Source organism: Pseudorca crassidens, chromosome 2, assembly GCF_039906515.1.
Source record: "Pseudorca crassidens isolate mPseCra1 chromosome 2, mPseCra1.hap1, whole genome shotgun sequence".
NCBI lineage: Eukaryota > Metazoa > Chordata > Mammalia > Artiodactyla > Delphinidae > Pseudorca > Pseudorca crassidens.
Window position 1 is genome coordinate 7,012,826 of NC_090297.1, and position 25,289 is coordinate 7,038,114.

Consider the following 25,289-nt stretch of genomic DNA (forward strand, 5'->3'; position numbering starts at 1 on the left):
TCCATAAAAAGGGTTTAAAGATATTATTGTGTGTGTCCCTTGGGACCCTGCCCCAAGGCTGTACGACTATTTCTTGGGTGTTCCTCCCTTGACTCTGCATGCCTTCTCTTCCCGGATTGGCAACTGTTCAAATCTGCCCTTTGGAACTCAGAGAAGGTCATGAAGGCTGCACAGAAAGGCTCCCTACGCCCAGGAGCCCCTACAGGGTCCTGCTCGGTTTCACTGCTTCATCTTTGCAATCGGTATAACAGTCCCGCCCTCATAGTTACGGTAGAGATGAAATAACTGTGGAGCCACGTTCTTCCCAACAGCTTCTCCAACAATGTTAATTCTCCATTCCCTTCCAGGGACACTACACACAACGAGGGGTGGAGGAATGTAAAGAGATTTTGGTCTTTGAAACCTTCTTTCCTTACAATCTTCCCAGTTCTAGGGTGCAACTGCCTGCTCTGTTGAGGGCAGGGGAGGAATTTCTTTGGTGACCTAGAGAAGTCTTGGCGGGGTTGGGGGTGGTGGGTACCTACCAGACATTCTCTCCTTCCTTCCTTCATTCATTCAACAAACACTCAGGCGAAGCCGCCTGCTGTATGCCCAGAGCCATCAAGGAGCTGGGGATGCCGAGGTGCCGAGCCCCCAGGTTCTGGGAGTCCCGAGACCGCGGTCCTTGTGGGCACCGAGACGGAAATGCATCCCGGGGTTCCGGCAGGGCGGCGAGTCCCTGGGTTATCTGCCGGCCCAGGAACTCCTCTCCTGTGCCCTAGAATTACGGAACTTTAAGCTGCTGGGAATTTGAAATGAGGCAAGCAAGGCCTTGCTCCCGAGGTTATTGAAACAACACTGATCCTCCCAAGAGATTACAAAAATTATTATTAGTAAGCCCCCCGCCCCCACTCCGGGCCCAGCGCCGCCGCGGCCCTCCGGGTGTTGCAACTCCGGCCTCTTGCCCAGCGGAGGCTGCCCGGCGTTTCCCAAAGACGCCTCCGGAGGGACCACAGCTTCGGCGCCGCCCCTCGCGGCAGCTCGGCCGCAGCCCCTCGCGCCCCGATGGCCTCCGGGTGGGGCGGCAGCTGGGGCGGCCGAGCGAGCGCCGGGCACGTGACACACCGCCCGCCCCGCGCCCCCACCGCCGCCCCCGCTGCAGCGCTCAGCGCCCAGCGCGCCGCAGCCCGAGCCGGAGCCGGAGTCGGAGCCAGAGCCCGAGCCCGAGCCGGAGCCGGAGCCGGAGCCGGGGGGCGGGGCGGGGCGGGGGCGGGCGGGGCGGGGCGGGGGCGGGCCGGCCCCGCCCCCCTGCGCTTTCCTTTTTTCACTTTAAAGCCTACGGGTGCTTTTCCTTCTTCGCACAGAAGTCGCGCTCGGCAGCCCGCGCGCTCGGCAGCCCGCGCGCTCGCAGGAACCAGGCTCCAGGCGCTGGCGCCGGGGCCGCGGGGAGGAGGCGGCTTCTCTCCCGGCGGCAGGAGCCTCCTCGGCCCCGGAGAGCGGGCGGCGGCGGTGTCCTCCCCGGAACGGTAGGCAGGGCCAGGCACGGGGACTGGGTGGGTGGATAGGGGGCCGGGCCGGGTGCGCGCGGGGATCGCACTCGGGGACCGAGTGGACACCTGGGCGCGGGGCCGGGCAGTGGGGACCGGGTGGGGTCCCGGCTGGGGACCCGGTAGGGTTGCGCGGGGAGCCCTTCTCTCGCCGCGGGTCCCAGTAGGGGTGCGCGGGGAGCCCTTCTCTCGCCGCGGGTCCCAGGAGAGGGGGCCGGGGCGCCGCCCAGCGCCGCTGCCGCCGCAGGCGCGGGCAGGTCGCGCGGCCACGGGTCCCACCTGGGGTGACGAGACGGGGCGGGAGTCCCGGCGGCCCCGGCGACCGTCGCACCCGGGATTGAGCCTCGGCAGCTGCAGGCCCAGGAAGGGGCTCGGGACGCGCAGCGGCCCCCGCCGACTTGTAGGTGCCGGCACTCCCGGGGGCCTCCGTTCCCGGGACCATCCCTGAGGCCGAGGCGGGGGGCGGCGCGCCCCGCTCCGCGAAGTTACTTTCGCTTTTCCCGCCATCCGGTGTCGCAGCGCAGCCCGACTAGACCCCTCGGGGCTCCCCAGCTCTGCCCGCAGCGCCTACCCCGGGGAGCCCACCGGGCAACAACCCGGGCGGTGCCGCCTTCACCGCCGCCCCGGAGCCACCGCGGCTTCTCCCGGCCACCAAGGGAGAGCCGAAGAGTTCTGTCAGGAAATCGATTAAAACGGAAAAACCGGAGCAGCCTGGGGCCGTCGGCGGTAATTGTCCTGTTCAAGTTCAAGGCAAAGGCTCCTCGGAATGCTCACGGCCCTAGCGGCGCCGTGGCTTGGTCTGTGGGGAGAGACTGCGAGTTGTGTGTGTGAGTGTATGGTGTGTGCTGAGGGTACGTCTGTGTGTGGGAGGGCTGTGTGAAAGTGTGTCTGTGTGAGCCCGTCTCTGTGTGTGTGTGTGCGTGAATAAGTGTATGAATGTATATGTGCTAGGGTGTGTCTCTGAGTGCATGTGTGAGTGTGTCCTTGTGTGAGTTGGTGTGCACCTCTGAGTGCCACTGTGTGTGTGTCTGTGTGTGGTGAGTGTGTCACTGTGAGTGTGTGTGCGTGTGCCGTCCATGGTAATCTGGCAGTGGGACCTGCTGGCTCCTGAGATCTGCTTACCTCGACTTTCCCCGCTTGGTTCTCAAAAGAGCGCTGCTCTGGACCCGGGAGCAGGGGAACAGGGGACTCGGGCAGTTCTGCTGGTACCAACTGAGGAGGGCTCAGGCTCCTCCCTCCCTCTCTTTTTCTCTGAAAATGAACTGTACGGTTTGGAGGTGAGTTGGCAGGGCTGCTTCCTGAGTGAGTAATATTTAATTAAATGCTCCAGCCGGTAGCATCAGAAACTGGTCATGAGTTGAGTTTTGACAGGTGTTGATGGTAAAAATGCCATCTCTGCTGACTAAAGGTGGGTATCCTTGGAAGAATTCTCTCCTGGGCAGAACATTTTGGGGGGAGGCAGACCTGTCACCTTGGTCTGGGTGTGTGGACAGCAAGCAAGGAAGGGGGCGGGGCTGCCCCACCTTCTCTGCTGCACCCCTTCCTGGCACCTCCCCCACTCCCACCGCGGGAAGCGTGCTAGGTTAAGTGTTAGGGGTATAGGCAGACGTCTCCCCCACTGAGGAGTCATGGGGCCAGGGAAGCCCTATGTTACTTATAGGGCATCTGTCTGGGCCAACGCTTCCTTTCCCTGCAGAGGCCCAGAGAGGGTGGCGGGCTTACCCGTACCGTACAGCCAGGGGCTGCGGACCAAGTCCCCAGAGCCCTAAGCTGTTGCCTTTGGTTACTGTCAGCAGTGCTGAGGTCATGTGCCAGGCACTTGTCGTCTCCCCAGCTGTAAAGTGATGGGCTGGATTAGATCATTTAAACACTTCTCTCGTTCCCTTACTGCTTTGTTTTCTGCAGGGAGGGCTTTACCCAGTAGATGGAGAGAGAGAGAAAGCAAGAGACAGAGATGGGGAGGCGTGGAGTGGCCTAATGCAATAACATTACAAACTTCCTTTTCTTTCCCGGTCTGGCTACCACCAGGGAAGCAGAGAGAGTAAAAGCAGGGGCACGTTGACCACAGTGGCTCTGACAGTCAAGACCGGGGGCAGGCCTGGCTTCAGGGAGGTCGGAGCTCTAGGAAGAATCAGTGGGTTCTGTGGGTTCCAGGCCTCTTAGGGAGAAGTGGTCCAGCCCGGGGTCCCGGGTGATGCCACTTTGGAGCTGGGCGAGGCTGCGTTCCTTGGGCTGCTCCAGTAAGGCTGAAACCCTTCAGTGGGCTCCCTTGGGTTGCCCGGTAAAACTCTGACACCCCCTGGGGAATCATCTTCCTATGGGTCGGGGGAGCGTGGTGGGTGTCCAGCTGGTGGAGGCCCGCGCTGCCCACTGCTCGCTGAGGATGAAGGATGCTGTGCTCCCCCATGCTGTGCCGTCCTTTCTCGCACCTTCCTCCTCCTCCTGGGTGAGCAGAGACTTGCCTGCTCGTGCGTTTTCACACTTAGCAAAGCCTGTGATTCTTACGGTGTTCAAGAGCTTAGTCTGGGAATTTTGCAACAGTTCTTCCCAAGAACTAGGTGGTGGCTGTCTTTCATGACCGATTTATCTTTCAGTTCCTGAAAAGTTTGAGAATGAGCATCTTTATCAGACAGAAGCACAGAGCAGGTGTAGGTGCGCCTCGGTCCGCCTAGAGTGGACCTCACCCTTCCCCCACGAGCCTGACCGATGAAATCCAGGCTTAAAAGGACCTTTATTCTGGACTTTCAGCCGAGTGCTCTCCCGTCTCCCTGTTATCTGCTAGCATCCCTCCCAATCTAAGAGTGAAATTCTGCTTTAGTAAGTGCCACGCACTGTGCTGTAAGTGCTTTGTGGGTACGACCTTGTTTGGTGATGATGATGATGATACCAGTAATAATAATGACAGAGGGAAACAGTGTTATAGTCCTGCACTAGTAGCAGACTCTGATCTGAGTCCTTAACCCTTGTCCTCTTCCTAGGAACCCAGGGCAGTGAGTGGGTTTTCCCGTCGTCCACCTTCTATTAGGCTGGAACAGCCACGCGACTTGGCTAAGGTTAGAGTTTTGCTACTGTTTGGTGGAGGAAAACCCTAAACGTGATTTTGGCACCCAGACCCTTAACCAGTAGTCTCCCACCTCCATCACCTTAGCCTTTTCTTCAGGAAGCATTGGTTAATTATTTTTTTTAGTTTTTATTTTTTTTGCGGGACGCGGGCCTCTCACTGTTGTGGCCTCTCCCGTTGCGGAGCACAGGCTCCGGACGTGCAGGCCCAGCGGCCATGGCTCACGGGCCCAGCCGCTCCGCGGCACGTGGGATCTTCCCAGACCAGAGCACGAACCCGCGTCCCCTGCATCGGCAGGCGGACTCCCAACCACTGCGCCACCAGGGAAGCCCCATTTGTTAATTTTTTAATGCAAAATTGTTATTATTATGGAAAATTTCAAACATATACCAAAGTTGTGAGAAATGTAAGGTTCCCTCACCAGCTTCAGGTGTTAGCACACATACACACATACGTATGTGCACGCACGCATGCCCATGCCCACACGTACACACACATGCACACACTCATCCTGGGTTATTTGGAAGCAGATCTCAGACGTGATGTCAGTCACCTGTAAGTACTTTCTAGAAAGCGTTTAGGGGAAGCATTACGTCTCCAAGAGGTAGACTTTGGAGGGCAAGTTGGGGTAAGTGTACTCTTCCGGACTTGGAGCTGAGGGTCCTTCCTGGCGGTGCCGAGGGGAGGGTGGCTCACGGCAGGGGATCTGTCTTGTTGCCACCAAAGCTCCCACCCCCCCACCCAAAGCCTTTGGAAAGCTTCCTGCTGTTTTGTGTTTTAAAAATTCTCTTTGTTGCCCAACATAACAAATAAATGAGTCTGCTGGTCAGAAGACAGAGCACGCGAGCTCCCTGGGCCTCCCTCGGAGAAGCCACCAAGGCTGTGTGTCGTCCGTGTCCCCCCCACTGAGGCTGGGCCCTTGCAAGGCAGGCATGGGCTTCAAGGCAGGGCTGGGCGTCAGGGACGCGGAAGTGGTCCGTCCACAAGCGCTGCCCCCACCGTAAACCCAAGCTGAACCGTCTTGAACTCCCCCTGTGGATTATGGTGGGTGGGGGGCGTGTGGGAGCAGTGGCCGCCCTTGGGGTGCCTCCGGGGAAATGAAAGAGGCGGTGGGCAATATGTGCCCAAGGCTGAGGGCGTAGCGCCACGCTGAGTAGGAATCTAGGGTCGACCTAGTGACACGGTCTCAACAGCTGCTCCAGCTGTGAACAGCCCTCGCCAGACAGGCTGCTTGTGGCCACACACAGCTGCCGGCCCTGCTCTCGGGGCCTCTGACTGTTAAAAAGGTTTCCTTGGGTTACGTTGCGTCTGTTTTCCTGCCGGGCAGGGTGGAGGTGGCGTCTTCAGGGTGGGGTTGGCAGGTTTGGTAACTAGTTGGACGTGGGATGTTAAAGAAGGGGGAAGAATTGTGGCTGTCTATTGGGGGGTCAGAGTGGACGGTGACCCTATAGCGAGGGCTGGGGGCTAAGGACACAGACGTGCCTTGAACCTGTCCCGGGTGGAAATGGTCTATGCCGATGTGTCCAGATGGCAGCTAGGCCTGGGGCTCGAGAGAGAGGCCTGGGCTGGAGATAGAAACTTTGGAACCTTCTTTTAAAGGGGATTGATGCCATCAGCAAGAGAGCATTTGGCATGAGATGAAGCCTGCAGAGGGCATGGAGCCCTCATTCCTGGCATTTCCACCTAGAACCAGGGAAGAGACCCTGGCGCTAGAGCCCTCGGCCTAACGCTCCTGTCTGGGCCTGCCATGTCCGGGGAGAGTGCACCTGTGACAAGGAGGGTGTGCGCTGGGGTCTCCACAGTGGGCGTCGGGGTGCCCAAAGGCCACCTGGGGAGCTTCCTCTTGGTTTAGGGGTTTGCTTCTCTCCCTCTTTTCTTAATCATGGTAAATACACACGACATCAGAATTACATCCTAACCGTTTTTAAGTGTGTCATTCAGCGGGATGAAGTACATTCAGTTTATTCTGCAGCGATCATCACCTCCACCTCCGGAGCTCTTTTCATCTCGCAAAACGAAAACTCTGTCCCCATTAAACACTAACTCCCCATCTCCCCGTCTCTCTCCAGCCCCTAGCAATCACCCTTCCACCTTCTGTCTCTGTGAACTTGACCACTTTAGGTCCGTCATATAACTGGGGTCATACAGGATTGCCCTTCTGTGACTGGCTCGTTTCACTTAGCGTGATGTCTTCAAGGTTCATCTGTGCTGTAGCCCGTGTCAGAGTCTCCTGCTCTTTTAAGGCTGAATAACGTTCCACTGTATGGATGGACCGCATCTTGCTTATCCGTTCATCTGCAGTGGACGCTTGGTCTCTGGTTTTTCATTGCCCTCCCTGAGAGTTACAGGCTCCAGGGAGGGGCCTCGTTGTGGACCTTTGGGGTCCCTGTGGGGATGAGGAACGAGGGGCTCTGATGGTGGGCTTGGGGGCTCTTGAGCCGCCACGATGTGACTGGCCCAGCCTCACAGCCTGCTGCCCCCTCCAGCTGGGCAGAGGTAAAGTGAGGCCCCTTGTGGGGACTTGCAGGGACCGGGGAGCCAGGGCTCAGGCTTCACTTGGCCGCGAGTCCCCGGAGGTGCTCTCAGGGTGGGAGAAGCGGCCTCTGCAGCAGCCATGCAGCCTCTCGTTCCCAGGGCAACACACACCTGGCTTCCACTTCCTCGCTTCCCTGGTACTTCTAGGTCTTCCCAGAAGCCCCTGGAGGTCACCATCCTAACTGCCCTCGCTCGCGAGGACCTTTCAGTTCACGTCCACTCGCCATCCCTGCTGCTTTGGTGCCGTTGCCCCTCTTTCCTGCATAGAGAGAGCTCTTCCCCCCGCCCCGGCCACTGCTGCGCCCCTCCTGGCCCTTCCTGCCATGCCTCCCTCACAGAGCCCTCCCACCCGCACGCACGGCCCCTCCTCACATCTCTCTCAGGCAGCCCACCATCTCACTCAGGTCCCGCTCACCCCTCCCAGCTTCAGTCACCTGCATCCGTATCCTGTTGACCCCTCCTGGACTCTCGTCATGGGGCCTGACTGCCAAGTTTTCAATTCACAGACCAGAATTTCCCCCACGGCTCTGTGGAAGGTCAGGAACTCCAAAACAGGTCTCTTCTCGTGAGCTGTTATTGGACCACTGGTGTTCATTCTTTCATTCAGACATTTTCTGAGCACCTACAGTATGCAGCCAGTCTGCTGGGGCTGAGGATACAAAGGATGGAGGCGGGGGAATCTCACTTTCAGAGACCTGTCTGTCTAGTGGGAGATGTAGGCCTGTCTCGCGTGATGACCTGACGCCAGGACGTAGGGAGACACTGACAGGGAGAAGGTGGCTGGGAGGCAGGTGGGTATTTCAGGTGGAAAGATGGCAGGTGTGGAAGGTGAGCATGGACCAGTGTGTGGCTGGAGTGGGGCTGAATGCAGGCAGAGAGGCTGGAGAACACCAGGAGATGGGCCTTGGGGAGAGGGGCCAGCACATTGGGGGATGCTTATGGGGAGGTTGAGGACGTGGGGGGCTGCTCCCATGGGGAGGGGGAGGACATGGGGGATGCTTATGGGGAGGGGGAGGACATGGGGGATGCTTATGGGGAGGGGGAGGACATGGGGGATGCTTATGGGGAGGGGGAGGACATGGGGGATGCTCCCATGGGGAGGGGGAGGGCATGGGGGATGCTCCCATGGGGGGCGGGACATGGGGGATGCTTATGGGGAGGGGGAGGACATGGGGGATGCTTATGGGGAGGGGGAGGACATGGGGGATGCTTGTGGGGAGGGGGAGGACATGGGGATGCTCCCATGGGGAGGGGGAGGACATGGGGGATGCTTATGGGGAGGGGGAGGACATGGGGGATGCTCCCATGGGGAGGGGGAGGGCATGGGGGCTGTTCCCATGGGGAGGGGGAGGACATGGGGATGCTCCCATGGGGAGGGGGAGGACATGGGGGCTGTTCCCATGGGGAGGGGGAGGGCATGGGGGATGCTCTTATGGGGAGGGGGGGGACATGGGGGATGCTTGTGGGGAGGGGGAGGACATGGGGGATGCTCTTATGGGGAGGGGGAGGACATGGGGATGCTCCCATGGGGAGGGGGAGGACATGGGGGCTGTTCCCATGGGGAGGGGGAGGGCATGGGGGATGCTCTTATGGGGAGGGGGGGGACATGGGGGATGCTTATGGGGAGGGGGAGGACATGGGGGATGCTCCCATGGGGAGGGGGAGGGCATGGGGGCTGTTCCCATGGGGAGGGGGAGGACATGGGGATGCTCCCATGGGGAGGGGGAGGGCATGGGGGATGCTTATGGGGAGGGGGAGGACATGGCGGCTGTTCCCATGGGGAGGGGGAGGACATGGGGATGCTCCCATGGGGAGGGGGAGGACATGGGGGCTGTTCCCATGGGGAGGGGGAGGGCATGGGGGATGCTCTTATGGGGAGGGGGGGGACATGGGGGATGCTTGTGGGGAGGGGGAGGACATGGGGGATGCTCTTATGGGGAGGGGGAGGACATGGGGGATACTCTTATGGGGAGGGGGAGGACATGGGGGATGCTCCCATGGGGGGCGGGACATGGGGGATGCTTATGGGGAGGGGGAGGACATGGGGGATGCTCCCATGGGGAGGGGGAGGGCATGGGGGACGCTCTTATGGGGAGGGGGGGACATGGGGGATGCTTGTGGGGAGGGGGAGGACATGGGGATGCTCCCATGGGGAGGGGGAGGACAGGGGGATGCTCCCATGGGGAGGGGGAGGACATGGGGCTGCTCCCATGGGGAGGGGGAGGACAGGGGGATGCTCCTGTCCAGGGGCTGGGACCCAGGGGAGGCACCTGGAGGGTGTGCTCTGACTTGGACTCCTCCGGTCAATGCCTGGCTGCTGTTGGCTGTCCTCACCTTCTCGACCTTGGGTCCCTGCAGCGGGATGGCTGACTCTCATGGCAGATGCCGCCTCCTGCTGCAGTTTGTTCACTAGGTCCTCGCTATAAATAGACAAACTTTGACCGTGGAGAGGACTCTGGGCACAGCAGAACTGGTGTGTGTGTCGGAGGAGAACCCATTTTCCTGCAGGATGCCTCCTACCCTGCAGCCCAGATGCGGGAGGTGGAGGTGGCGGTGGGAGGGAGTGTGGGAGATGTGGGGGCAGGTGGATGAGCAGGATGGGCTTAGGGGCACTTGAGCACCAAGCTGGACACTTTGGACGGGATGGAGTCACCAGTGTAGGAAGAAGAGCCACACACAAGAGATCAGGTAGAGAAGGGCAGCATAAGTGCAGGCATAGGCTGGGCTCAGAGCACGGTCACAACAGCCACCTAACGGAGGCTGGCTTGTGTGGGTGCACTCCCAGGGGCTGTGTGTGCGTGAAGTCGCCCAGTCTTCATAATGTCAGTGAGGCCTGTAGGGCAGGTAGGTGCTGCCCCATTTTACAGATGAGGAAACTGAGAGGAGTTCAGGGCTGCCCAGGAGCTGGGAGCTGAACCCTGCAGCTTGGCTCTCCCGGGTCTGCGCCCTTCATCGTCAAGCTCTGCCACAAAGAAGGAAAGCAGCAGAAACGAGTGCCTGAGAGACAGGCCAGAGGGTCACATGTCTCCTGTGGCCTGATGCATAGGGTGTAGGGGGCTGATGAGAGTCAGAAGTGGCTCCAGGTTGATGGGGAAATGGTGACCCTCCCCCAACAGAAATGGGATTGGTGGCTGCAGACTCCAAGAGGTCTCCATGTGCTGATGTGCTCTGTGATATTGGCTGACTCTGGGGGGTTTTGTTTTGTTTTTTAAATTTATTTATTTATTTTTGGCTGCGTTGGGTCTTCGTTGCTGTGTGTGAGCTTTAGTTGTGGCGAGCGGGGGCTACTCTTCATTGCGGTGGGAAGGCTTCTCACTGCGGTGGCTTCTCGTGTTGAGGAGCACGGGCTCTAGGCATGTGGGCTTCTGTAGTTGTGGCTCGCGGGCTCAGTAGTTGTGGCTCACAGGCTCTAGAGCGCAGGCTCAGCAGTTGTGGTGCACTGGCTTAGTTGCTCCACGGCATGTGGGATCTTCCCGGACCCATGTCCCCTGCATTGGCAGGCGGATTCTTAACCACTGCACCCACAGAGAAGCCCCATGGGTTTTTTTTTTTTAATTGAGGTGAAGTCCACATAACATAAAATTAACCATTTTAAAGCGAGCAATTCAGTGGCATTTAGTACATTCACCATGCTGTGCACCCACCTCCATCTAGTTCTAGAACGTTTTTCTCACTCCAAACAGAAACCTCGTACCCATTAAGGAGTCACTTCCCGTGCCCCTCCCCCAGTCCCTGGCAAGCGCCACTCGGCGTCTGTCTCTATGGATTTGCCGATTCCGTACATTTCCTACGAATGGAATCATCCACTCTGGGACCTTTTGTGTCTGGCTTCTGGCTAATTATGTTGGGCGCAGCACATTGAAGTGTTCCCTAGAAGGAAGCTGGATTTCCCCTCCTGGCTCACTTGGGGGCTACTCGAAGGTGGAAATAAGAGCTTGTCTTAAAACATTCACCTGGATGAAGCGGGAAACTGCAGATACCTGCCTTTCCCCCTGTATCCATAGCCACCAAAGACCCAGCCACTGCCCTCTTGCAGCCAGTGAACTTTTTCATTGTTCCTCATTTTTTCCTTTTTTTTTAAAACCAGGTCTTTATTTATTTATTTATTTTAATTAATTTTTTTGGCTGCATTGGGTCTTCGTTGCTGCGTACGGGCTTTCTGTAGTTGTGGCGAGCAGGGGCTACTCTTCGTTGTGGCGTGTGGGCTTCTCATTGTGGTGGCTTCTCTTGTTGCGGGGCACGGGCTCTAGGCATGTGGGCTTCAGTAGTTGCGGCACGTGGGCTCAGTAGTTGCGGCGCACAGGCTCAGTTGTTGCGGCACACGGGCTTAGTTGCTCTGCGGCACGTGGGATCTTCCTGGACCAGGGATCGAATCCGTGTCCCCTCCATTGGCAGGTGGATTCTTAACCACTGCACCACCGGGGAAGTCCCTCCAGTGAACTTTTAAAAGTGAGCACCTGACAACATCAACTTCCTTCTTAAAGCCCACCAACAGCATCCGTTGCTCTTGGGGTGAATTCCCAAACCCGTGACGTGGCCTTCAGGGAGTGACCTGGTCTCAGGCTCACTTTGGGCACCTCCCCCTCCCCACCCCCGCCCCATCTCAGGCAGCGAGGCCACATGTGTCTTTGTGGACCAGCTCAGAGGCTGGGGGTCGTGGCGCTCCTTCTCCCCCCGCCGCCCCTGGCTGGAAGCTGTTTCCAGGATTGGTCTCTGACAGCGTTGCAACTCGGTGCCACTTTCAAATCCTATTGGCCCGTCTGGGGGCAGAGCTCCGGCTTTAGCCAGGCCCTTTCTCTCCCCTTTCCTCCCAGTTTCCTGAGACCTGACTGTCTCTGTCTCATCTGCGGTGTGACCGAGAGCTTCCTGCCCTGCCTTGGGGCAGTGATGCCCTGACCAGTGTCCGTGAACAGTGGGGCCATTTGCTGTACGTCCACCCTTGACTAGGTCCTCGGCCTTGGTGCCATGACTGTGGGTGAGGAGACACTTTGCAGACAGGCACAGAGGCCGGGCGGGGGCGGGGGGAGGGAACCTTGCGCCGTCACTGCCCGAGAGCACACCGGCCCTGTAGCTGTAGGAGCCGTCTGACAACATTTTCCCGCCTTTTCCTCCCATTCTTGGGCCAACACCTAGTTGAGGGTATCTTGACTCCCGTCTGCTCTGTGTATGACTCTACCAGAAATGGTCTTAGTTTTTATCGAATGTCTCCCATGTGCCAGGCACTGTGCTTTCTGCCATAGACGGATTTCTCATCCTTCAAACAACCTGTGAGCAGGTATGACCTCCCCATTTACAGATGAGAAAAGTGAGCGTCAGAGACATTTTCTGTGCCGCCGGAGGTGACACAGCTCCGTGGATGATAGAAGGTTGGCCTGATCCGCAGCTGTGTTCTTTCTACCGTGACAGCTGAACACACCACGTCATCTATTGGGCACTTAATCTTTGCCAGACATCACGCTGGAGGTGTGGGATGCAGCCCCGGGCTCTCAAGAGGCTGAGGTCGAGCAGGTAGAGATGACAGGTGTGTGCAGGAAACACTAGCTTGTTGCCAGGTGTGCTGAGTGGGCGCAGGGGGCCTCCTGTGGCTGTCCAGAAGGGTTTGCTCTAGGCTAGGGGTTTACACAGAGTGACCCCGAGGAGGACGGACTGGCTGTCACGAGGAGGATCACGGGAAGGCTGCTGTGTGGGAGGGAGCCCCGAATGCCGGGTCCAGGGGTTGGTTATCAGTGGGTAGGGGGTGACCTTGCATCCCCGCCCCCATTTGCCCCAAACGTTGCTCCTGTGAAGCGCACATAAACAAGACACTTTGTCTCCCTTTGCTGTGGGGTCAGCGCTCTGACCGGTGCCTCTTAGGAGCCTCAGGTCAGTGCCCTGGTCCTTTTGCCTGGATGCACTGGGCGCCTGCTGGGCCGATCGTCAACCGTCTGCTTGGCGCTTTGGCTGCAGGTCTGACTGAGGTTGGGGTTTCTGGCTGGGGTGGTGCTGTGCCTCTGTGGCCCTGCACCTTCCCTCGGGAATGGGGTCTGATGGGGAGACCCTGTGAGCTCCCACACCCATGGTGGGAAGGCCGCACGGGAAATGGGCCTCGATGGGTTGATGCCAGGGAGCCTCCTGCAGCCCTGAGATGAAGCCGAGAGTTCAGAGGAAGGCGGGTTTTCAGAGGGGAGGGGCCCTGCCTAGTGCTGGGGGCGCCTCTGTGGATTTCTGGAGGGGGGAGGGGATTTGCTTGTCTGAGTGTCTCCGTTTGGAGCTTTTAAGAAGCTCTAATGAGACCGGTTGCCCTGCCTTTGGGAAGCTTGGCAGGATCATCCTTAGGGGCAACACCAATGTGAAATCTGTTCTAATTACGTATAAATTATATAGAAATGTCAGGGTTCCTTTAAAAAATCTTCCTCATCTTTGGAGAAGTGTGAGGTTCAAAAGATAGGGCTTTCCCCCACCCCGCCCATTCCGTGCAGTTGGGCCAATTTTGAGCCGTTTTGTATATTTTATATCTTTGTCTCTTTGCCCCGCACCCCCTGCCTTGTGCCCTCCAAGGCCCCAGAAAGCCCATCTTCCTCACCATTATGTCACTCTCAGGGGTGTCTAGACAGCTTGGGATAAAGGGTTTTTAAATTCCTTCCTCATTTACCAGTCTTCCCTGAATGCCCCCTCTGTCTCGGCTGCCACAGTGCCCGCACTGGAAGGTGTCCAGACAGCGCCGACCCAGAAGCAGTGTCTGAGCCGAGTCCCGAGCCATGACTGGGGTGTCTCCCCCGTCTGCACCCCCAGGGTGTCTCACTCTGCTAAGGTTTTGCTTTGCAGTCAGTGTTTACATGTATTTTTTAATGGAAAAAAATTTTTTTAAATAAATTTATTTATTTATTCAATTTTGGTTGCGTTGGGTCTTCGTTGCTGCACGCGGGCTTTCTCTAGTTGCGACGCGCGAGGGCTACTCTTAGTTGCGGTGCACGGGCTTCTCATTGCGGTGGCTTCTCTTGGTGCGGAGCACAGGCTCTAGGCGTGCGGGCTTCAGTAGTTGCAGCACATGGGCTCAGTAGTTGTGGCACATGGGCTCAGTAGTTGTGGCTCACGGGCTCTAGAGCGCAGGTTCAGTAGTGTGGCGCATGGGCTTAGTTGCTTTGCGGCATGTGGGATCTTCCCGGACCAGGGCTTGAACCCACGTCCCCTGCATTGGCAGGTGGATTCTCAACCACTGCGCCACCAGGGCAGTCCTAATGGAAAAATTTGAACACAGGTAAGAGCAGAGGCCAGTGTCTGGAGCCCCCCTTCTGCATCACACTGGCAGTGGGCACCACCCAATCATTCGGCTCAGCTGCGCGCAGGAGACATCCGCCTTTCTGGACAGATTGGGCTGAGGGATGACAACGAAGCCCCGGGAGGGTCAGATGGGGCTCTCGTGCTTTGGGGGTTAAAACTGTGCTCTTGTTTCCTCGGCGGCTCTGACAAGGGGCACTGGGCGTCCCGGGACCCCATGCTCGGAAGGCTGTGCAGGGCTCTGTCCCATGCCTGTGTGGACGCCACCTCCCCAGCCCCCGATTTCCCACAGAGCCTCAGGGATGCCACACAGAGCAGGGAGACAGGCCATTTGAACAGAGCACTTCAACTTTTTTCTTTTCTTTTTTCTTGAGCGGGGTGGAGTTTTGTACAAGGCTTAATTTGGGGGGAAAATCACGGAGCTGCTAAAAATAATTTTGGGGGCCACTCTTCCAGAGGCAGATTAGGGGTGGTCTTCTCCCACCCACTCCTGCCTCTGCCCTCCCCGCAACATGCGTCAGTAAACCTGTAGGAACAGATAAAGGTCGGGACCAGGGTGAACTGCAGCGCCCAAGATGGTTCTGCCCGAGTTACCACGTGTTGGGCACAAGATGTGGTTTTATCCACCATGTTATGGGTTTGAGGATGGGATCTCTGTTTTCTTCCCAGCAAGGTGGGTTTGGAGCCTCTATGGGGACTTTTCTCCTTGGATTGAACCACACTTCCATCCTAGCCAGATAAAATAGCTGTGTTCAGACAAAGTAGAAAAGTGGGGCTGGCTTTCCCTTCTTCAGTCACGGGGAGCCTCTTGAGGACCAAATGTTGTGTTGGTGTAACTGCTTCTCCTGAATTTTTTATAAGACAAAGCAGGTAGTACCCAACCTTTCTGGATATTGTAGCAGTGGGAGGCTGTCTCTTCGAGGCTCAGAGTGTAAACCGTAGGAGCTAATGCAGGATTCATTTCTCTGCAGGTGGGAACCGAGGTAGGGGGATTGCAGTTTTCCTGAGTCCGTAAATGCTGGTAGCGATGTAGGCAGGTACGATCATGGAGGTTTCTTGGGCAAGCAGCTCATGAGCTGAGTTTTGCGGACTGGACGACCTCACGTCTTGTCATCTCACGGAAGCAGTGCGGTTTTGGAAAGAACCTATTGAAAGCTGCTCATGTGGAGTTTGGGGCTGTGTGGAGGATACCAAGGTGAGGTGACCAGGGACAGTGAGTGCCAGTTGCTCAAACCGGGCTCGAGGCTGTGCGTATCCCCAGCAGACGTGCGCACATGGGCCACCCTTTCCTCCTGTGTTTAGACCAGTTTGCTTAATGTTTACTGAGCATCTGCTATGTTCCAGGCATCGTTCTCGGCACTTTCCGTGCATTAACTTACACTGTTCCCAAGAACCCCGTTGAGTGGGGGGTTATTCTGCCCATTTTACAGATGGGAAAACTGAAGCACACAAAAAACATCAAATCATTTGCCTGGGATCACACAGAGCCAAGGAGTCGAGCTGGACGCAGACCCAGTCTGTGCTCTGCTCTGAATCACTGCCCCACATGGCCTCAGGGCGTGGGGAGGCTCACGATCTGGCGGGGATGGGGAGTGGGTCAGGAGGCAGCAGTCACTGGGAGACCGCACAGTGGCAGTTCTGCGATACGGGTGTGCCTGGGGTGCTCCGGGGGGATGGTGGGGGAGAAACCTTTCTGGAGGAGAGAAGCCTTAGCCAAACAAAGGAAAGGGCCCATGAAGGGTGCCCCAGGTGGAGGGGGCACGAGAGTCAAGACAAGGAGGGGAGAACGGGTTCACGTGATGCTGCAGTGCGGGGTCGAGGCAGGTCCAGCCTCGCCCTGCTGTGTCGCCATGGCCGGCCCTTTGCAGTGGAGGCTGAATTTGCCAAGTGTCATTGGTGAGGCAGGGAAACGGGAGATCCTGAGTCTTGACTTCTCCCTTCAGGAGGGACCCAGACAACTTGAAAAAATCCTCAAACGTCCACTAGACAGTTTCAGTGTCTCTGCTGAGCTGTGAGTAGGCTCAGCCGTGTCTGCTGAATCCTCTCTCTCCTGCCCCCTTAAATAAACGAAATAGCCCCCCAGCTCGGAAAGCTGGGGGCTCCCCGTCCTGGGAGCAGCTGTCCCGGAACCCTCCTAAAGGGTCCCTGTCAGCGTCTTGACCCACTGCCCACCTTCTGCACACCCAGAGGGGCGAGATCCGAAGAGTTAGCCCTCTTTGGCTTCAGAAGCCAAAGGAGAGGGAGGGAAGTTCGGGCGGTGAAGGACAGAACCCTGGACACACGCTTCTGCTCTTTTTCTAGTAAATCCCGTAAAGAATTTCAGCAGACTACTGCCCCCTTGCTGGGTTTCCCCTGGCCACAGTGGGGCATAAGTCTTCTTACATTGTCATGTTTTTCTCTGAGAAAAAACCAGCCTTAAGCATCAGACTTTAATTACTTTCCCAAGGGACACTTCCTGTAGATATTTCCAGTGACAAGGGGCTGAGGTTGTGCTCCTAAATAAAATTAGGGTTTTAAACTGGGTCACAAACTCAGCTGGCCCCAGGGACCAGGAAAGAGGTGCAAATGAAGCAGCCAGTGGAAGGCTATAGGGCGGAATGAGGACTGTGGCAAAAAGCATGCGTGTGTCCTGTAGAAGCGGGGGCCTCTCCTACCCAGAGATGTGGAGTCCAGGGCACTCTAGCGTCCACTTCTTTCTCCCCTAAGAGAAGCCAGGCATCCAGATTTTTTTTTTTTTTTTTAAGTAGGCAAATAACTTAAATAACTTAGTGGGTTTTTTGGTTTGTTTGTTCTTAAAGAAACAACACAGAATAGAATGTTTGTGCCCTTTCTGTACAGATGAGGGGGCAGGGCCAAGGCACCCAGTGGAGTCACACAGCTTGGGGCTTGTTTATTTACTTAGTTTTGGCTGCGTTGGGTCTTCGTTGCTGAGCACGGGCTTTCTCTAGTTGCAGCGAGCGGGGGCTATTCTTGGTTGCTGTGCGCGGGCTTCTCATTGTGGTGGCTTCTCTTGCTGCAGAGCACAGGCTCTAAGCACACGGGCTTCAGTAGTTGCAGCACGTGGGCTCAGGAGTTGTGGCTTGTGGGCTCTAGAGTGCAGGCTCAGTAGTTGTGGCGCACGGGCTTAGTTGCTCCGTGGCATGTGGGATCTTCCCGGACCAGGACTTGAACCTGTGTCCCCTGCATTGGCAGGCGGGTTCTTAACCACTGTGCCACCAGGGGAGTCCCCAGCTTGGGGCTTAGGGCTCTGGGACTAGACCTGTACCTGCTGGCACCTGACCTGTCCCAGTTCCCACTGGGCTGTACCACAGGCTGGGTAAAGCAGCAGGGCTGGGAACCAGCTCAGCAACTTCCACTGCACCGAGAGGGACAGAGCTCCACGGGACAGACCCTAATACAGTCACATCGGTGCCCTCCTTAGCTCCCCAACGAAAGGCACCTTCTCAAGAGTCAGCGTTTATGGCTGCCTCTCTAGCGCCAGGCACAAAGAACTTCCCCTAGATTGTCTCTGGTGATCTGACAATGCACCTGGCACGTTCTGTAATCCTCATTTTGCAGATGAGGAAACTGAGACCCGGCGGTTCAACTCACTGGAGGGGGTGGGATTTGGAAGTGAGCCTGACCCTGAGCCCGGGCTTATCACCATTGCCCGTGTACAGTAGTGAGAAGTGCATTTCACCCTCCACCCGGTGCCAGTGGACGCACCCTCGAAAGGCGAGGCATTCTCATGCTGACCCACCCCCGGGGCATCACCTGGACTTTGGAGAACCTGGCATGGAGATCAATGCTGCCCTGCTTCCCTGTTCCTTCTGGACAGGAACCTGGAGAGCATAGGCAGTTCCACCCACAGAGGGACGGCTCCTCTGCTCACAAGGTTGCTGACTAATTCTCTTTGCAAACGGTTCAGTTTCACATGCTTGAGTTTCCAGTAACTACGTGGGTGGATTTGTTTCATTTAAGGGGAAAACAAAACAAAACAAAACATGGAGGGGGTTTTCTTTCCCAAGAAGAGGACTCGCCAGTTACGGGTTTACTGCGTGTGGCTCCGGGCATCCCGGTGCCGATCCGCGGCCAGCGGGGCCTCTTGCCAGGCGGGCTCCGAGGTGGAAATCGCTTAGTCATTTACCAGTGGGGACCAGGTGCGGGAGGTCAGGGAGGTGCAGCGGCCACCGGGTCCTGCAGCCTCTTCCCCGTTCAGCCCTGTCCCGCAGGGTCGGGGAGGGGCACCTGGGGAAGGTGCCAGGTGAGACAGCCGTCCTCGCCTGCCCTGGGGCTGGCTGCATCTCCCAAGGGACTGGGCCTGGGAAAGAGACACTGCCCAGATGGCCAGGCCACCTGCTTCAGGTGAGTTGGAGATGGTGGTGTGCCCAGTCACAGTAGATTCTTCTGGGGAAGGGTTGAGAGGCAGCCCCCAGGGGCAAGGGGGTTGTGTGTGTGTGTGTGTGTGTGTGTGTGTGTGTGTGTGTGTGTGTCTGCCCACACAGGCTCCACCGTGTAATGTCTGCATGCCAGTTTGGCGCGGCCACTGGCCAAGCAGAGCAGACTTGCGTTGAGGTTGGGTCCTGGGGCTCCTGCCATGCCCGATAGTGAGGGGGCATGGGCTGTGCCAAAGGGGCTGATCAATGGAGGGGGCATCCAGGGCCTCAGAGAAGTCGCTGTTTCCCAGCAGGTCTGGGAGCGTTGGGGGATCTCAGAGCCCACACGTGTCCCTGTGCTTCAGAGCACAAACGCAGGCGCTCTGCTGGCTGGTGTCTCTGGCCCACGGTTTCTTCTCTGGAGGATGCCGCCCCAGAAGCCGCATCTAGTCTGGATGCAGGGGCTGGAGCAGTTATGAACCTGGCTTCGGAGTCAGACAGAGGTGGCCAGAGTCCTGCTGTGGTACTTCCTGCCTCTCTGACCTGGGCCTCAGTTTCCCATCTGTGAAAGGGGGGTGTCAGAGGACACCATGGCTGGAATGGGTTGACATGGGTGAACTGCCAGGTGCTGTCCTTTCTATAACTGGGCTCCAAGGCCTGAGGTGGGGTGGGGCCTCACCACCCATGGGCTTTCCTGCTCCGAGGAGGGAACATGCCTTGGAATTTACAATCCTTAATCCTGGCCTTTGAGAGCTTGCTCCATGTGCTTTCTGGAAGGGAAAAAGGGCAAATATACTGATAACGGTCAAACAATATCATGTTAGGCATCGGGTAATAAAGGCAATGAGAGGTGAGTGGAGTTCTGGAGGATTTTGATGAGGTCAGAAGGCGAATCCAGGAAGACTCCCTGGAGGAGGTGACACTGAAGCTGGCCCTTCAGATGTGTAAGAACTAGAGAGAGAAAAGGAAGGGACGAAGGGAAGTGATCTTTCACTGGTGGCAGGGGATGTGCATATGCTTAGGAGCTTAGATGGTCCCCAGTGTGCAGTAAGCACTTAATAAATACCATCATCAAAATCAACAGGACTCCAGGGTTTTCACTTTAGGTGTCTGGTATTTTGTGTCTGGTATTAGGTGTCTGGTATTTCAGTTTAGGTGTTTTTATAGATGTGGGAACTGAGGCTCAAAGAAGCTGAGTAATTTGTCCAGGATCCAGGGTGGAAAACAGAATACAAACTCATCGCCTTCGCAAGTCAAGAGGTGAAGGGGTGGAGCGTGTGTGTGCGCGCCTGCACGTGCGCAGGTGTGGGGTAGAGGTTTTCAGGCCGCTGTGTGGGAAAAGGCGGTTTAGAAGCCGCGCGTAGCTGATTTCCTGTGGCGAAAGGGGACTGATGTGTTTTGAGCCCTCGCAGATCCGCGGGCTTCTCGGGTGGATGCTTTTTATTCTCCATTGACCTTCCGGCCTCTGTCCGTATGCTGGGCTCCGTCCTGCCATGGTCGCACAGACAGGAAGCGGGGACACAGGCGAAGGCCTGAGGGGAGTCCCAACCGTTGTTGGGTTTTTGCGCCCAGGCTCTTCTGGGACTTCCCGGTGCCCCGGGCCTGTCCTGGAGCGTCCGCGGTGGGTGGGAGGGTCTGACCAAGCGTCCCCCGGGAGCCAGCGGGGAGCCAGGGAGTGCTGTGGAAGGTCGCACCCCTGACAGCCAGGTGGGGACCACAGGAAGCCTCTGCTCTCCCTCTTCCTTTCCGGGAAGATGCGTGTGTATGTGTGTGTATATGTTGGGCGGGGGGGAACCGGCACTTCCTGTGGCCTGGTGAGGGCGGAGCCCGGGGGTCTGGGTTGATGCGGTGAGGGGTGAAGATGGACGTGGGAACCCAGAGGCCCTTGAGGCCCCTGGTCCTTGGCCAGGGGGCGGCCGTGCGTGCCTCCCCGAGTCTGGCCCCGCTGGGTCTGCGCTGCCCATGCAGTCCATTCCCTGTGGCCCCTGCCTCCTTGTGCTCCCTCCCCAGCTGTGTAGGCCCTGCCTGAGGCAGCGCGTCTCCAGGCAGCGGTGGGACAGGAGGTAGGACACGAGGCCCTCCGGCCGTGTTCCTGTTTGCCCGCAAGGCCACCTCTACTGTCCGGCTTCCAGCAGCCTGGGAAGACCATGAGTTTTGATTCTGGCTTTCGTCCTGGAGAGGTGCCTCAGCCTCCTTGAGCCTCAGTTTACATGTGTGTAAGAATGGGCGTGACGGTCATCACGAGGATGAAAGGAAGGACTTAATTACCTGTGGCTGCTGCCTCGGAGGCCGTTGTGTCCTTCATTCAGAGAATTGATCTTTGGTCGTCTGGCAGTTCGGGCGGCTTGCCCAGGTCAGTGTCTCTGCCGCGCTCCGGACACAGCAGGGACCCCTGAGGATTTTCCGTCCGTGGTGGGGACAGTCACGTGAGCTATAATCATAACACGGCCTGGAGGGTAGGTAGGGACTGGGGGGTGGGAGCTGAGCGGACAGCGCAGGGCGGACACCAAGCAGCAGCGGCATGTGGGCTGCAGGCAGAGTGTGGGCCCGGCAGGCTGGGGAGAGAGACGGACGGGACCACCACGGCCAGGCGCCGCTCGCCTTGCCCGTGGGACACGCCGAGCCTCCCTCAGGGCAGGGCTTCACCCCCAGTGGCTACTCCTCACCTGGGGCCTTGGACTGCAGGAGAGGAGGCCGCCTGGAAGGACAAGGACAGTGCAGCCCCCTCCCCCCTCGGGACCCCGGGCTGACGCTGTCCCGCTGAAGTTGGGGAGGAGGTGGGGGCCGCCCGGGGTTAGGAGCTTGGTGAAGTCCTGGCCTGCGAGGCTGATTGTGAGTGGGGAGAAGGCCTCGGATGTCCACCCGGATCAGAGAGGGGGTCGCAGGGGCCGGGAAGGAGCAGAGCACAGCTGGGTTTCAGCGGCAGCGGGTGACGGATTTTCTGGGGCTTTGACGTGCAGGCTCCCCCCAGGCCCAGGCGTGTCTGGTGTGGTTTGGGTCAGGGGTGATGTTGGTAGGGCCACTTCTCGAAGGGCGGGGCTTCAAAGCACTGTCCAGCCTGGTGGGAGGAGACAGGACAGCCCAGTTGGAACGACCTCCTGAGTCCACACCCGCTGGTCCTTTGGCCACCTGAGCTGCTGCCTCTCCGCCTTTCCTGTCCCCAAGCATCCACCCCCAGACCTCCTGGGAGGACCCTGGCTGGGCCTGGCCCTGGGCTGGCCACCTGCCTGCTTGGTCCTGGAGTTGGAGGTAGGACTCTCAGAAGGGTGGAGAGGAATCCATTCTTCAAGCCCATTGGGTCAGGTGACTTCTTTTGGAAGGTAAGACAGACTTACCTGCTCAGGACAGGGCCAGAGTTCTCTGCCCAGGCTTCCAGATGTCCAGGTTGGTGTCTGTTTCTCACTGTTTCTGGGCACCCCCCCACCACCCATCTTTGGTTTCTCTTTGTCTCCCTCTTAAATTTACATGGCGGAAACCTCCTTCTATAAATATTTACTGAGCACCCACTATGTCCTGGCCATTGTTCTAGGCAGGGAGGTTATAGCAGCAATAAGATAGATTGGAGGGTGATAATTAACCATTATTGTTTCTCCGGCCAGGACTGCCCTCTGTATGTCGGGTGCATCTCTATCTTCCTCCCTCCCTCCCTCCCCCAGCCAGGTGGATTCACCCTGGGAACTGGTGATACAGAGCTGGGCCTTGGGGTTTGTAAGGAATCCAGGAGGGGCCGTGGGAGTCTTGGGGGATGTGGTGGGAGCCCCTGAAACACCCTCCAGGGCAAGATCTTGGTTATCATGGTCAGGTCCTGGTGCCTGCCTAGCGCGCTGTCTGGGACCTGGTGGGGCCTCAGTAGGAACTTGTTGGAGGAATGAATGAATGAATGAATGAGCTAGGCAGCCTCTTCACTGGCCATGGGAAAGTTAGCATCCTTGATCTAATCAGCTCATATTAGCTCAGATTCTTTGGACTGTCTGTCTCCACGAGGGCGGGGGCTCCATCTACCTACTTAGGCAGCCTGGCACCTAAGACAGTGCGTGGAACACGATGGGGCTGAATCAGTGGATTCGTTTTCAGCCATCACTTTAACCCGGCTGTAGGGGCTGACTGCACCCCTGTGTGGCTGCCCCGCACTCCCACTGATCACGCCCTTCCTTTTGACGGTGCCCTGGATGGTGGGCTCCGTGTCTCTTGTTTCCTTGTGGGGACTTTTCATTTACATCACTGGTGTTTTTGAAGCCACGCCTCCCACCGTGGCTGGTTTTCGTGGAACGGAATTACAGGAAGCTCTGCTCATGAAAGATTGGCGTGACCGGGAGGGGTCAGGCTCCAGTGGAAGACCGTCCTCACCTTTAAAAATAGTCATCTTGCTTCTCCTCTGCTCCGTTCACGTCTCAATTCCTGAGTCTCTGACCCCCTCCCCAGGCCAAGGCAGTGGGACCGGTAGCAGTGTAATTACAGGTACTGGAAATAGTCCTATTTTCTTTTGAACCTTCTTCTACACACACACACACACACACACAGCTGGAAAAAGCTCTTAAACCTCCTCAGTTTAGTCTACAGAGGCATCACAGGCAGTGGACCTTAAACATTTGCATTCCTTGGGCTTAGCCGATTCTTTAGAGTGTCAAGTTTCTGGGTTAGTGGTACGTGGAGGGTGAAGCCAGAAGTCTTGACAAAGAACGCATGTGTGTGTGGTGGAATTCCAAATATCCTGGATGGTACAGAATGGCCTCCAAGTACCTGGGCCCTTTCTCAGGGGGGAGCAGGCCCTGCACTTGATCTAAACTCCCCCTGACCTGTTAGGCATCACCTTGGTACCCGAGAGAGAGGTGTTTCAGCAGTTCGGTTCTCAGACCTTCAGTGAACACTGACTCTTCAGCCAAAAATGGGTAAGAGAGCTGTTCCTGAAGCTCATGAGCCAGTGCGGGAGACAGACACGGGCCGCTCATTGATGCTGTGTTGTGTCACGTCTGTGACCCGTCGAGAGGAGGATTCGGCATTCTGTAGTGAGCCTCTGATTGTACCTGTAACGAGCCCTGGACTTCAACACCAGCCTGATTTCAGCGATGTTACGATGGGAAATCATGCTGAGTCGTGCGAGACAGGAACGGGGGCATTGTCCTGGCCAGGGGGCATTGCCGAGTTCATGGAGAGGTTTGTTCAGCTGCAGCGGGTACCTCGGGACACAGTCTCTGGGCAGAGTGGGGCTGGGGATGCGGCAGCAGCAGCAAGATCAATGCCAGTGGGCGCTGCTGACCAAGTGTTCACCGTGTGGCCCTGTCCTGGGCCCTCGTTGTTCATTTATTCACTACAGCCTCTCCCCCTCTGGGGCAGCAGCCACGATGAGTCTGTTTCACAGGTGGGCGAGGGCCCTCCCGGGTAACTCACACCTAGGCATAGCGTCAGGCAGGGCATTTCAGGACCTGCTCTTCCTGAGCTCCCGTCCTGTGAGGGGCATGAGTGGCTCCTTGTTAACGACCCAGACCCTTGGGGCTCAGCCCCTGGTGCCGGGGCTCCTCCTCCTTTGTCTTGGCCCCACCTCTGTAGCTCGTGGTTAGCGAGCGCTCGGTGTGTACCAGGCACCGGGATGCATGTGTCCCAGCATCGTCCAACGCTCAAACCGTCCCTGTGAAACAGATGGCTATTGTCCTTGTTTTACAGCTGGGGAAACTGAGGCCCAGGACATCTCAGGTCATAGCTGGGGAGGGGTCAGAGCTGAGATTTGAACTCCAAAGCCCACGTCTCTCTCTCCCTTCCACAAGTTGCCGACAGATTCCCGTTTGTTATTCTTCCCCAGTTTGTATCGTGATTCGACCTCTTGGCAAAGTGGGATTTCAAAGTCCTGACTTGATGTTGATCGAGAAGGGCTTTCTATGAATAAGACCCGGGGTGACACATGTTTCTCAAAGCCTCGTGAGAAGTGGTATATATGCCGGGGAGAGATGTGCTTCTGAGGTCCTGGGCCGAATTCTGGAGAGGCCAGGACCGCCTCTGGTTCCACGGAGTATAAAAAGTGTCAGAATAACCCGGAGGGTGAGGAGAGCTAACGCAGGCGGGGGTGTACATGCGCTCCGGCCCCTGCGATGGTCAGCAGGCCGAGCTGCAGCGGTGGGCGGCCCCCGTGATAGAGGGGCGGGCCGCGTTGCACCATCAGACACCTCCAGCCCTCCCCCCCAAGCCCCCTGTCCTTTGTTGTCTGGCTGCGTCAGACGTCTGGGTTTGCAGGGAGGTTCCTGAATGGGCCTTGGAAATAGGTCACTCCCTTCCCGTGCTGCCGGCACTGACCCACATGTGACCTTCCCCGTGGTGACAGTGTCTGGCCGTCATTCTTTGATGCTGTCTGTGGAGGGGCAGTGCATGTGCAGGGGCGGGGTGGCTGCCCCTCCCCTCTCTGGCCGTCGAGGACTTTGTCGCCCCTGCGGCAGCGCCTGCCGGATGCGTCTGCCAGTGGCCCTCCTTCCCTTGACCATATCAGAAAGAGGAAATCCACACTCCCGACCCTCGGTCTGAGCATCCGACCTTTTCCGCTCCCTGAAGTGCCCTAGCTGGGCTGGC

At 57.7% G+C, this 25,289-nt stretch overlaps 1 protein-coding gene across 3 annotated transcripts in view; it reads left to right on the plus strand.

The window, feature by feature from the left end:
* Positions 1–1,252: 1,252 nt before the first annotated feature.
* Positions 1,253–25,289, plus strand: part of SPSB1 (splA/ryanodine receptor domain and SOCS box containing 1) — a 69,419-nt gene continuing 45,382 nt past the window's right edge. For 2 of the 3 annotated variants that reach the window (XM_067719382.1, XM_067719374.1), the window contains exon 1: positions 1,256–1,505. The gene's annotated coding sequence lies outside the window, so the exon portion shown is untranslated. Of the gene's footprint in view, positions 1,506–25,289 lie in introns of all 3 variants that reach the window. The other variant, XR_010939110.1, reaches the window with a different exon arrangement.